This window comes from Bison bison, unplaced genomic scaffold, assembly GCF_000754665.1.
Source record: "Bison bison bison isolate TAMUID 2011002044 unplaced genomic scaffold, Bison_UMD1.0 scf7180017864309, whole genome shotgun sequence".
In the NCBI taxonomy this organism is placed as follows: Eukaryota; Metazoa; Chordata; class Mammalia; order Artiodactyla; family Bovidae; genus Bison; species Bison bison.
Genome location: NW_011494881.1, coordinates 2,271,259 through 2,285,503, shown reverse-complemented (window position 1 = coordinate 2,285,503; position 14,245 = coordinate 2,271,259). Strand labels below are relative to the sequence as shown.

Here is a 14,245-nt window from a genome sequence, read left to right as displayed (position 1 = left end):
GCGATGCATCAATCAGAGTCTGAATATACAGAATTCTAAGCAGCACTGCCTAAGAGAACATGTACCTTGTAGTGTTGCTAAGTCTTACCTAATCACTCTCTGAAGTGGTGTCCTGATCTCCTCCCTACCCATCTCAAGAGACACCTGGACACTGGGTCCCGTTTCCCCTCCAGCCCCGCCCCAAACCTCCACCTTCGTCCTTGCCTCTCACTGCCCCCTTTCTGCATGTTATTAAATGCTGCTGCTGCCCTAGGAAATCAAATGCAGGGTACAGTTATTTTCTCAGTTATGCTTCTTAAGAATGAAGGTGAGATAGAATTCATCCTTTTAATGTATACATATGAGTCAAGGGTTTTCTTTTCTACTATTAAAAAATGTGGGGGTTTGATGCTGAAGTGATCACCACAATCTATGTTAGAACACTGCAGTTGTCCCTAAAATTGAACAGGGCCCGTCAGTAGTCACTCCTTCTCCTCACCCAGCCTCCAGCTTCAGTTCAGTTCAGTCGCTCAGTTGTGTCCAACTCTTTGTGACCCCATGGACTGCAGCATGCCAGGCTTCCCTGTCCATCACTAACTCCCAGAGCTTGCTCAAACTCATGTCCATAGAGTCAGTGATGCTGACTCCAACCATCTCATCCTCTGTCACCCCCTTCTCCTCCTGCCCCCAATCCCTCCCAGCATCAGGGTTTTTTCCAATGAGTCCGTTCTTTGCATCGGGTGGCCAAAGTATTGGAGCTTCTGCATCAGCATCACTCCTTTCAATGAATATTCAGGACTGATTTCCTTTAGGATGGACAGGTTGGATCTCCTTGCTGTCCAAAGGACTCTCAAGAGTCTTCTCCAACACCACATTTCCAAAGCCTCTTTCTTCAGTGCTCAGCTTTCTTTATACTCCAACTCTCACATCCATACATGACCACTTGAAAAACCATAGCTTTGACTAGATGGACCTTTGTTGGTAAAGTAATGTCTCTTCTTTTTAATATGCTGTCTGGATTGATCATAACTTTTCTTCCAAGAAGCAAGTGTCTTTTATTTGTACAGATTTGGCTGCTCTGGATATTCCATATAAATACAATCATTCAATATGTGTTTTTTAGTGAATAGCTTCTTGTATTTAGCATAATGTTTTCAAGATAATATTTTATTGTATGGATGCACACTTTGTTGATCTCTTCACTAGTTGATGGACATTAGGGTTGTTTCCACATTTGGACAATTGGGAATAATGCTGGTATAAACATTCATGTACAGATTTATGTGTGAACCTATGTTTTTTAGTTCTGTTGCCCATATATGTTGGAGTGGAATTGCTGAACCTTGTGGTAGATCGTGTTTCAATTACCTGATGAACGACTGCCAGGCTGTTTCCCACAGCAGCCTTACCATCATTACTTCCCATCGACACAGTATGAGTGTTCCAATGCCTGCATATCTTTGCCTCCACTTGTCTTCTTGTCACTATGGTCTCAGCCACCCTAGAAGGAATGAAGTGGTTTTGATTTGTGTTTCCCTAATGATTAATGATGTTGAACATTTTTTCAATGAACATCTTTTCATTGAACATCATTTATTTCCTTGTTGGTCATTTTTATGTCTTTGGAGAAATGTGTATTCAAACTGGTTGCCAGTGTTTTAGTTAGGTATTTGCCTACATACTATTTAGCCATAAGGGTTTACATATTCTAGATACAATTTTCTGAGTAGATACATGCTTTGCACTTTCTCCCATTCTGATTGGGGAGGGGGTGGGGGGAGGTGGCTTCAATTTTCTCAGTATTTACTTATTTTTAATTATATGTTTGGCCGCACTGGGTCTTAGTTGTGCCATGTGGGATCTAGTTCCCTGACCAGGGATCAAACCTTGGCCCCCACTGGAGCATGGAGTCTTAGCCACTGGACCGCCAGGGAAGTCCTGGGGGCTTCGATTTGAATGGAAAAACCAATTTACTTTCGTTTCTTATGCAAGTTTTGCATTAGAGTTGCCTTTCAAACTAACTTGATTTAGTATCCGTTTAAAGATAATCACTTTTTTTCAGTTTATCTACTGACTACAGACAATTAAGAGGTTTATTTTTATCCATAAAAATAGAGTGTAGCCATAACTCTGAAAAGAATGTTGTTGAAGCATTACTTACATGTAGACTTTTCTCATTAGTTGAATGGGAGACTTGCTTGTGATTCAAACTATTTTGTGAGGCAAATTGTTTTTCCTGACAATAAGCTCATCATCACAAGAAGAAATATTGCTTGTCAAAGCAAGCTCTTATTTTGTTAGATTACAAAGAATCGGGGCTGTGCAAAGAAAATTAAAAGAAATTAAAAGATGCTTGCTCCTGGGAAGAAAAGCAATGACCAACCTAGACAGCATGTTAAAAAGCAGAGACATTATTTCACCAACAAAGGTCCATCTAGTCAAAGCTATGGTTTTTCCAGTAGTCATGTATGGATGTGACAGTTGGACTATAAAGAAAGCTGAGCACCAAAGAATTGATGCTTTTGAACTGTGGTGCTGGATAAGACTCTTGAGAGTCCCTTGGACAGCAAGGAGATCCAACCTGTCCATCCTAAAGGCAATCAGTCCTGAATATTCATTGGAAGGACTGATGCTGAAGCTGAAACGCCAATACTTTGGCCACCTGAGGTGAAGAACGGACTCACTGGAAAAGACTCCGATGCTGGGAAAGATTAAAGGCGGGAGGAGAAGGGGACAACAGAAGATGAGATGGTTGGATGGCATCAGCGATGGGAAGGACATGAGTGAGTAGTCTCCAGGAGTGGGTGATGGACAGGGAAGCATGGCATGCTGCAGTCCATGGGGTCGCAAAGAGTCGGACATGCCTGACCGACTGGTCTGAACTGAACTGACTAAACTGAAAAATAAAGTCTCTCACTGTTTCCATTGTTTCCCCATTTGCCATGGCAAATACCATGAAGTGATGGGACCGGATGCCACGATCTTAGTTTTCTGAATGTTGAGTTTTAAGCCAACTTTTTCACTTTCCTCTTTCACTTTCATCAAGAGGCTCTTTGCTGTGAGGGTGGTGTCATCTGCATATCTGAGGTTATTGATGTTTCTCCTGGCAATCTTGATTCCAGCTTGTGCTTTATCCAGCCTGACATTTTGCATGATATACTCTTCATGTAAGTTAAATAAGCAGGGTGACAGTATACAGCCTTGATGTACTCCTTTCCCAATTTGGAACCGGTCTGTTGTTCCATGTCCAGTTCTAACTGTTGCTTCTTGACCTGCATACAGATTTCTCAGGAGTCAGGTCAGGTAGTCTGGTATTCCCATCTCTTGAAGAATTTTCCACAGTTTTTGTGATCCACACAGTCAAAGGCTTTGGCATAGTCAATAAAGCTGAAGTAGATGTTTTTTCTGGAACTCTCTTGCTTTTTCAATGACAGAATATGGGCTTCTTTTTGAAGTGATGCAAATGTGCTAAAATTGACCTTGATGATGTTTGCACCTCTGTGCAACTGCATCGATACTTGTGAGTATAATAAAAAAATCCAACTGTACACTTTGAATGAGTGAATTATATGGAATGTGAACTACATATCAATAAATCTATTTTAAAAATATTAAAAGATATTCAACTTCACTCATACATAGAGAAATGAAAGTTAAAAACAACAGTAGCAACCATTTTTCATCCATCAGATTTGCAAATATTTTCAAGCCTATAATATTTAGGACTCGGTGAGGGTGTGGAGAAGCTGTGCTCTTGTACTGTGGTGGGAGTAGAAATTGAGGCAACCTTCTTGGAAGGAAATCTGGTAAGATCTTTCATGATTTAATATATATATAGATCTTTTGATTTAGTCATTCCACTCCCAGGAATCTATTCCTCTGTACAGTTATCAAGTATAAAAATGATTACTGAAACATCAATTACAATAATAAAATTAAGAAACAACCAAAAGTAAATTAATAAAGAACTGAGCAAAATAAATTATAGATCCATATAAATTATGAATACCATGAAGCATTAGAAGAATAAAAGTGTAGAACCTTATACATATATATTATGCTTCTGTTTTATACAAAAAAGGGAAGAAAATAAGAATAAAAAATACACATATGTGTGTTTGACATAAAGAAGGATACACAATAAACTAATATAAATGTTTACCTGGTTGACTGGGGACTAAGTACATGGTAGATAGAAGCGCATGTGATATTTTTCATTGACTACCTTTTTACATTGTTCTACTTTTGAGGTTTTTGAATATCTAACTTAAAAGAAATTGAATTAAACATTAAGACTGTGACTGAAATAAAAGAATAAGGCTTATCTACAACAAGTAAATTACAACTTGTACAAGATATGTTAAGTGACAAAAAAGTCACAGAATAATATGTACAACACTCTTTTCATTTATTTATTTAATTAACAAATACTTTTGGGTCCCTAACTTATGTTCTAGATACTAGTGATATGGAAGTACATCAGGCAGCCAAAGTTCCTGTTATCATGGAGGTTACATTTTAGTAGTGCATAGACCCTCACAGATGGCTCAATTCTGAAGAATCCACCTGCCAATGCAGGAGACGGGTGTGACCCCTGGGTCTGGAAGATCCCCTGGAGAAGGAAATGGCAGTCCACTCCAGTATTCTTACCTGGGAAATCCTATGGACTGAGAAGCCTGGTGGGCTACAGTCCATGGGGTCACAAAGAGTCTGACATGCCTGAGTAACTAAACAACAATACAGTAGGCAAACATTTAAATAAACAAGGTTAATTTCAAACAGTGATAGAAGCAGAAAGTAAAACTAATGTTGACAGAGAGTGGCATGGGCTGGGGAATACTTACTTGATGGGTATCACAAAGACTGAGAGTCATTTCCTAGGCAGGTTGATAAGGAGTCTAGGGGTCCCCAAGGAGAGAGGGGTCTGGAATTCTCAAGGAGGAAGAAAGGACAAACTTTTTTTCTTTCTCCACATTCCTTAGGATTATACAACAATAATGTATCTTGCCTAAGGACAGTCTTTGAATTCAACCTTCTGTTATCTTAAAATGTAAATTATGGGAGTAGACCTGGTCTTTACAAGGATGTATCCTGCCTGAAGACAGTGTGGTAGATTCATTTTGATATTTGGCAAAACTAATACAATTTGTAAAGTTTAAAAATAAAATTAAATTAAAAAAAATGTAAATTATGGGAGTAGGTCTGATGAGGTCTTTACAACCTCCAGACATTCTTTGGATTCATTGGAGAGTATATAACTTCATTGCTAACACTAGCGAGTGGGTACTCTTTCTGCCCCCTTCTGATGCCTATGTCAGAAGCTTTCTCTATCTCCTTTATACTTTAATAAAACTTTATTACACAAAAGCTCTGAGCCATCAAGCCTCGTCTCTGGTCCCGGATTGAATTCTTCTCCTCCGGGGGCCAAGAATCCCGCTGTCTTCACGTGATTCAACAACAACCTTTCAAGACCTCTCTGAGGAAATGACGTATGAAGTGAGTCCTGAGTGAGGATAACCTGGGAGAAGTAAGCGGTTCAAAATGATAATGTAGTGAGTGCAAAGGTCCTGGAGCAGATTGGCAAGTTTGAAGATCTAGAATATTGTCTGTACACCAGGCAGAGCATGGTAGGGGGTGAAATCAAAGTGCTAGTCAGGGGACAAATCATGGGTTTAAATAAAAGAATAATACATATGTTTGTATACAAACTGAAAACATCTGGAAAGAGACACAAAATCTTATTAACATTATTAAGTGGCTATTTTGTGGGGATAATGGTTAGTAGGATTCTAATTTTCTATACTACAGCAGGATCTGGATTTTTTTAAGGGGGAGATGGTATTCTAGCTTTTTAATTTACCCCCTTTTACAGAGAACAAAGTAGAAGAGATAATACAGGAGAACCTGGATTTTTAAAAGTATTTTAAAGTGCAAAAAAAGAATATGTTTCAAGGGAAAAAAATGTTAATAGAGTATTGAGTAAGAATCTAAGAAGGTGAAAATTGTACCCAGAAGCTTGATGATTCCTTTGGTTCTAGTCCCTCTAGCGGCAAGCACGGGGCAGTCCTGGTGACTGAGTACAAAGCACAAACATTCCATTTCCAGCTAACGTATCTTTAACAGAACTCTGAAACACTCAGACGTTTGAATTCTTGAAAGCCTTGCCAAAGGATGAGTGGGAAAGATCCCCAAATCTCTACAGTGATTGTTACAGTCATCTACTGTATATCATAAAGCAATGGACAAGTAGTCTTTAGCGTTCAAAAGTAAACCATGAGGAAAACGCTCCAGTGCAGCAGTCTTACAATGCGTGTGGCTTAAATATTCAGGCCCTGATCACCATCTCTTCCGAGCCTCTGCTCAGGCCTATCTTGCTTTGTCTGTTCTCCATGTGAACAATCTATATCTTCGACCCATCTTGGTCAGCTCATCCTTCTACAAAGGTTCCCCGACAACTCACCTTGTGTGTGTGTTAGTTGCTTAGTCGTGTCTGAATTTGTGACCCTGTGGACTATAGCCTGCCAAGCTTGTCTGTCCGTGGGATTTTCCAGGCAAGAGTAGTAAAGTGGGTTGCCATTTCCTTCTGTGCCCCATCCTTAACTCATCCCTTGGCATTTCCTAACATAAAAATAACTGATGTTTAGGGAGTTGTCACTGGGTACCAGATACCATGTTAATTAATGTTACCCTGTTCAACCCTCAAGTCAACCCTGGGAGGTGGTGCTATGAGCGATTCCCTTGTACAGATGGAGAAGGTAGACCTGAGGCATTGGGCCATACGCCTACGTATGGCTGGTAAGTGGTAGCTTGGAACTGAATCCCTGTCTGACTCGAGACCACAAACATTTAGCTAGTACTTGAATATACCTGAATATAGTTATTTACTTGGATACCGAACATATAATCAGTGTAGATCATGAGGCATAAACTCAGATGTGTATAGGGACCAGGATGTGAAATACGGGGCCTTCTTGCTCTATTTTTTGTTGCTCTACATTTGAAAAATGGGGATCAAAAATATTTCACTTTCCTCTTAACTTTATGATAAAAATATGCGATAACGCCTGGCAACTGATTATTAACTTCAGTATCAGAAAGCAACAGAGAGTATGGAGACTGTGGCAAACTCAGCAGCATGGATCTCACATAAAGGAGGTATTTATTCCCAGCTCAGCTTCAGAAAAATGCTGCCATTGGGAGTGGCAAGTGAGGTGAAAGTCACTCAGTTGTGTCTGACTCTTTGTGACCCCATGGACTACATAGTCCATGGAATTCTCCAGCCTAGAGTGGGTAGCTTTTCCCTTCTCCAGGGAATCTTCTCAACCCAGAGATCAAACCCAGGTCTCCTGCATTGCAGGCAGATTCTTTACCATCTGAGCCATGAGGGAAGCCCAAGAATACTGGAGTGGGTAGCCTATCCCTTCTCCAGCAGATCTTCTGATCCAGGAATTGAACTGGGGTCTCCTGCTTTGCAGGTGGATTCTTAACTAGTTGAGCTACCAGGGACACAAGTGAATCCCAAGTCATCAGATCTTCTGATTTTTTAAGAGAAGATAGGACCCTGGAGTTTTATGCAAAATCTCCCAATTTTAAAATGTTGGCAATGAATTCACAACATTTTAAGAACATGGTTTGGCAGAACTGATTTGATCAGTGGGTGACAAGTTCATTCTTGTCTCTTTAATTGCAGTGCAAGTTCCTTGTGAGAAACTGCAAAAGCAGATTTCTTTTCTGTCTCTCACAGTGGTAGGCACCAGCCAAGTACTCAAAAGATTTTTGCTGAGCTTTGAAACTGTTCATGAGTATTATTCTATATTTAGATTTCAGTTCCTTTTGGCAAACATACACTGTACTGTGAATTTATCAGAGCCAATGGATTCTTTGAATTTACTAAAGAGGATGATGGGGCCTACGACACGAAGTATTCATTAGAAGTTTCTTGTTTTTATTCCATTTGTACTTGGAATAATCCTGGTATCAGATTGATATCCTTGGTCTAGGTCATACCTTGATGCACATTTTAATCTCTGGTGATAGCCTTAAAAAAAAATACCCATGCCTCAACCCCAGGAAGTCCATTTTAATTGCTCTAAAGAAGGGTCTTGGCACTGTTGTGTATGTAAATGTATATACACATATGTGTATAAATATGTGTGTGTATATATATATATACATTCACCAAGTGATTATTTTTGGCCAGGTCACATGGCTTATGGGATTGAACCCGGGCCCTCTGCAGTGGAAGCCCAGAATCCTAACCACTGGATCACCAGGAACTTCCCCACCAAGTGATTTTAATGTGCAGCCAGACTAGAGAGGGTCACTGGTCTGGTATCTGGGAATCAGAACTCATAAGACCAGATAATCTTGATCTTACTGCCAGAAGTTATCTCATGAGTTATTTGGCCCAGTTTCATGCCCTTAAGTCACTATTTTCCTAAAATTGCCGTTATATCTTATTTGACTACTATACTGCTAATATGGCTTCCCTTGTGGCTCAGACAGTAAAGAATCTGCCTGCAACGCAGGAGACCTTGGTTCCATCCCTGGGTCAGGAAGATCCTCTGGAGAAGGGAATGGTTACCCACTCCAGTATTCTTAATCTGGAGAATTCCATGTACATAGAGACTGGCAGGCTATAAGTCCATGGGGTTGCAAGAGTTGCACACAACTAAGAGACTAACACTTTCACTTTACTAATATATTTGTCTGTAGTTCTATTTGAGAAGAGGAGGAAAAAGCTGAAACCTCAGGGAGATATTTTAGTGCTTGTTTCCCAAACATAATTGAGTGATTGTTCATGGAATTTTTCTGTTTAAAAGAAATCTGTGATAATAACAGGAGGTCTAAACTAAAAACCTGGTGATTTCTGCCTCACTAACAAGTGACATATTAAGCCATTTTTCAATAATTAAAAATGAATTATTTTTTAAAAAGAGAAAGCACACACATAGTGAAATTACGAAAGTTATACAAGTATAACGTTTACCTTCCATTCCTGTATTTGGATCATCAAGTCTGCTTCCCTGAAGGTAAGTACTCTTATGGGTTTCTTGTGTATCTTTCCAGAGACACTATAGTCTACAGTTATTTTTAATTTTCACATTTTGGCTTCAGATAGGAATCTGTACTTCAGTCATTCTCCTTTTAAACATATCTTTCCATATTTCCTTAAGAGCAAAGGTGCTAAGATTAGAGTGGGAAAGAATGATCCATGCTGAGTGTTAGAATTTAAAAGAATCTCAGAGGTCATCCTGTCCTTTGCTACTCCTGGATTAACGGACTTCAGCTGGGGGCGTGTCAGAAATGCAGAATCTCAGACCTCTCCCAGACATCCTGAAGCAGAAGTTGCATCTTCACCAAATCCACGTGATTCATGTGCACTTTTATGTTTGAGAATCATTGCTCTGGTCTTGAATTCTCCTTCACAAATAGAGGTGGTGTGGCTCAACAAGGAGCCAGTGGAGAGCTGATACTAGAAATCAGGTTTCCTAACAGCCTTGTCAAGTGCATTTTCTGAAATGCTGAAATTCTGGCCAAATAATCTGATGCAGTACTTTTATGCATTATGTTCACTAAGAGCTTTAGAGTCGGACACAGCACAGTTCAATTGCTAGCTTTATTCATGGCATACAGTAGGAGCTCAATAATGGTGATTATTCTTCCTGTTGTTACTGTTATTTTATTTTTAAAATTAATAAGTAACTTTGAAGAGCAGTTTTAGGTTCACAGCCAAATTAAGCAGAGTTCCCTTTTATCCTCTGTCCCTCACTATCGATATCTGCACACATTAACAAGAGGATTACTAGCATTTGTCACTGCACTTTGCACTTGACTGAAGCTTCAAAGCAATGTTTCAACAGCCTTAAACGAATCATTTACAGATTCTATTTTATGTCTGATTTAACAGAAATACTTTTTCTTTTCTTTTTTTTTTAAAAAACATATCCTGTTCCTGTCTCAGAATGTTCTTTTGCTCTGGCAACCAGGCCTGAAAGAGCGAGGTTAAGGTCTTGGCAGGTTCCGTTTTCTTTCCACTGAATATTATTACGCTGGAACGGAGCAGCAGATTCTGAAGAAAAGACATTGAGAGGTAGGAGCTAGATAAAAAATGAGATTACGTTTTTAATCAGAGCGCTCAGCTGATGTCCAAACCCCAGCTTGAGAAGGGAGCAGGGGCCCGTGTTGTGGGAAATCAGAACGAATGATTGCAGGCTCTTTCTGGAACTTGGGCTTTGGCGTCTTGTAAGTTCGGGGTCGGAAAGACCGCAAGGGCAAGGTGCCGATTTCATTCTGCATAGCAGAACTTGGCGCTAGACTGGAAGGAAAACGGAGTAGCTGCTAGGAAAGCTGCTAGTCTGAGAACGACTCTCAGAGTTGTCCGCGTGGAGCCCACCTCATTTCTATGGGCTCCCTAATTTCTGTTCTCGCTCGGAGCTCCTAGGGCTTGGAAACTTTTCTAGACTTTCTTTTGAGCTCTTATATAGCTTTTTTTTTTCTCACTTAAAAGCCTCTGAAATCTGTTTTTTTTTTTTTTTTTTTTAATGCACTTCCGGAGGGACATTTACGGGAGGCCGGAAGTAACTGGGCTTTCCTTTGTCACTCCTTTTACACGCCAATTTCCGCGATGTCTTGTGGGAGCTGTAGTCCTGGGATGGCGATTGCCGCCTGGGTTGTAGGAGACTGGGCGGTTTTTCTGGTTCCGAGGCTGGGCCTCTCACGGGCCACATGCGAAGAGCTTTCGCTAAGTTAAAAATCTCTGTGTGATTTCTATATTTGGTATATGTATTTTTTTTAAGTTAATTTTTTTTTCTTTTTAATCAGCTTGTGTAAATTAAATTGTATTTGTTCTTTTAAAAAGCATCCCAAGGGAATTCCCTGAGGGTGCAGTTGGGTGGGGATCCCTGCTTCCACTGTAGGCGGCCTGGGTTCCATTCCTGGTGGGGGAACTAAGATCTCGAAAGCCGGGCCAGCAAGGAGATAGACACAAATTATTAAATAGAATAAAAAGCATACAGAAAACAAAAGTGGTAGGATGACTATATTGACTTCACACTAACAGTTCTGAGAGATGTAAACTGAAATTAAAGGCTTTCTGTACCTGCTCAGCACCCTCCCTTAAAAGGAATCCGTAATTTGATTTTTAAAGAAAAAAATCAGGTGCAAATGTACATATAGTTGACCCTTGAACAAAATGGTCTTTGAAATGCAGGGATCCACTTATACAGGGAATTTTTTTTTTTTTTTGGTCAATAAATATATGAATTATGAAAAACTGTGCAAAAGAGGTAATGACATCATACTCTTCTTCAACTTTCTTTTTCATTTGATAATTCATCTTAGAGATCTTTCCATACTGCACAAAAAGAGCTATCTTACTCTTTTTTAAATGGTTGCATGGTATTTCATAACAAAAATACCATAATTTATTCATCCATTGGTCTCTTCTTCACCATCCCATTGAGGGACATTTTGATTATTTCCAACTTTTTTCTGTTGAAAACAATTTTGCAATGACTGCCTGGAACATATTTTGGTGTAAATCCACAGGATAAATTTGTAGAGAAAAATTGTCGAGCCAAGGAGATATATGCTTTATAAAAGTTTACAAATATCACCAAATTGCTAAACTGTACCAGTTTACACTGGAATTTCCAGGTGGCTCAGTGGTAAAGAATTCACCTGCCTGTCCGCCATGCAGTGGACACGAGTTCGATCTCTGGGTCAGGAAGATTCCCTGGAGGAGGGCATGGTAAGCCACTACAGTATTCTTGCCTGGGAAATCCCAGGGACAGAGATGCCTGTTGGGCTACATTTGTAGGGTTGCAAAGTCAGACACAACTGAGCACGCACACACACACCGATTTATAGTATCCAGCAATGTATGAAGGTGTTTGCTTCCTCCCTTCTATTCTAGCACTGGGTATTATCAACTTTAGAAATTTTGCCTCTCTGAGAAGTAAACAATGTATCTTCTTTGAATGATTAGCAGTTTCATAATTATGAATGAGGCTGCACTTTTCTTGATCCATTTAATGGCTATTTATATTTCTGAAAGTAATCATATCCTTAATCCAGTTTTCTCTTGGGTTGTTAATCTTTTTCTTACTGATTTTTTGGTACTTTTTGTAAAGTAGGGAACTCAGCCTTTTGTCTGTTATGGGAATTGTGAAATTTTTTTCCTTGTACATTATTTACCTACCTTCTGATTTTACATTTGTATTTTTTTTTTTTTTGCCACTACACATCTGCATAAATTTTGTACAGTCATGTTTATTAATTTTATCCTATGGCTTCTGGGTTATTTGGTTATCTGTAACTTACTTTGGTGTAAGGAGGAATGGCTCTACCATCATCATTTTTTCAAAATACTAGCCAATGGCCCCAACATGATTTTTATTACCTTTATCATTAGAGAGAAAAACCCAGTGAACATGAAAAATATACCCTACCATAAGATGCTGCAGCAAGTTTAGAGGTTAGTTTTGGGGAAAAGAGTGGAAATAAATAAGTGGTACTCTACTTTTCTCCAAATACATACTTACCTTATATTATTGCTTTTTCAAACAATACCCCAAAAAGGTTGCTATTATGTTTATACTATATTTATATAAAGTATTATTTATTTAATATTTATTAAAGTAATGAAGATTTATAATCATTATACAACCTGAAAAATAAAAAATATGAAAATGATTTTTAAAATTATGAATGATTGAAGTAGAATTCCCCAATTGAGAGAGGGTTATGTATGTTCAAATATAAAGGAAACTTTTCCCCCAAATCATCCTTTAGAAGAAAATGTAGATACCTTATACTTGTAACCTTACAGAGTTTCTCATACAGGGAGAACAGCACTATTCTTAATACAGTTTTTCATAATATAGTATTTTAAATATATAGGTTTAAGTAAATTTAAAAAGCTGAATATTATAGGTCATTGGATCATTTTACATATAGCTAAATAATGAAAATTAAGTATTACATGTAAGCATTTGACTATTTTATATAAATGTAGACACTATATTGGAGAAGGAAATGGCAACCTACTATAGTACTCTTGCCTGGGAAATCCCATGGATGGAGGAGCCTGGGGGGCTACAGTTCATGGGGTCTAAAGAGCCGTCACAACTGAGCAACTAAGCCACCACCACTACCATATATACTACATTCACATGTAATATATACAAATATGACCCCAAAGTCAACCTTTTGGGGGGGGGCAGATTGTCTCACTGGTGAGACTTAGGCTTTTATTCAGGCCTGGATAATGTATTCTTGTCATTTTGCTATTGTCTGATCAAGACTTTAGTGTGGATACATTGGTGCAATATTTTGAACTTAAAAGAAATTCTGAAGTGTAAACATCATTTAAAAACATGGTGAAAAATACAAGAAGAAATAGCTAAATGTTTTACCGTATTTGCCTCTAGGCAGAGGGAGATACGAGGCAAGTCTTCTGTTTTCTGTTAAAACCTTAGAATATTATGTCCTGAGGCATGTGGGCTCAATAGTTGGATTCTCGGGCTCTAGAGCACAGGCTCAACTGTTGTGGTGCATGGGTTTAGTGCTCTGCGGCACGTGGGAACTTCCCAGACCACAGGTCAGACCCGTGTCTCCTGCACTGGCAAGCAGGTAGTTTACCACTGAGCCACCAGGGAAGCCCATTTTTATAATAAGAAAAACATGAGGATGTATGGTTGGGCACTTCCTTTTAAGATTTTCTTTTTCTCTGATTATAAAATCACATTGTATTCATTTTCATCAAGACTTATCAAACTCAACATTTTATGTAAAAATAGGAAAAGGAGTACATCAAGGCTGTATATTGTCACCCTGCTTATTTAACTTATATGCAGAGTACATCATGAGAAATGCTGGGCTGGAAGAAGCACAAGCTGGAATCAAGATTGCTGGGAGAAATATCAATACCTCAGATATGCAGATGACACCACCCTTATGGCAGAAAGTGATGAGGAACTAAAAAGCCTCTTGATGAAGTTAGTGAAAGAGGAGAGTGAAAAAGTTGGCTTAAAACTCAACATTCAGAAAACGAAGATCATGGCATCTGGTCCCACCACTTCATGGGAAATAGATGGGGAAACAGTGGAAAGAGTGTCAGACTTTTATTTTTTGGGGCTCCAAAATCACTGCAGATGGTGATTGCAGCCATGAAATTAAAAGACGCCTACTCCTTGGAAGAAAAGTTATGACCAACCTAGATAGCATACTGAAAAGCAAAGACATTACTTTACCAACAAAGGTC

General features: G+C 39.0%; 1 protein-coding gene across 1 annotated transcript in view; it reads left to right on the top strand.

The window, feature by feature from the left end:
* Positions 1-9,762: 9,762 nt before the first annotated feature.
* DNAJC12 (DnaJ (Hsp40) homolog, subfamily C, member 12) overlaps positions 9,763-14,245 on the top strand; it is a 45,370-nt gene continuing 40,887 nt past the window's right edge. The window contains exon 1 of the mRNA XM_010852152.1: positions 9,763-10,072. The gene's annotated coding sequence lies outside the window, so the exon portion shown is untranslated. The remainder of the gene's footprint in view (positions 10,073-14,245) is intronic.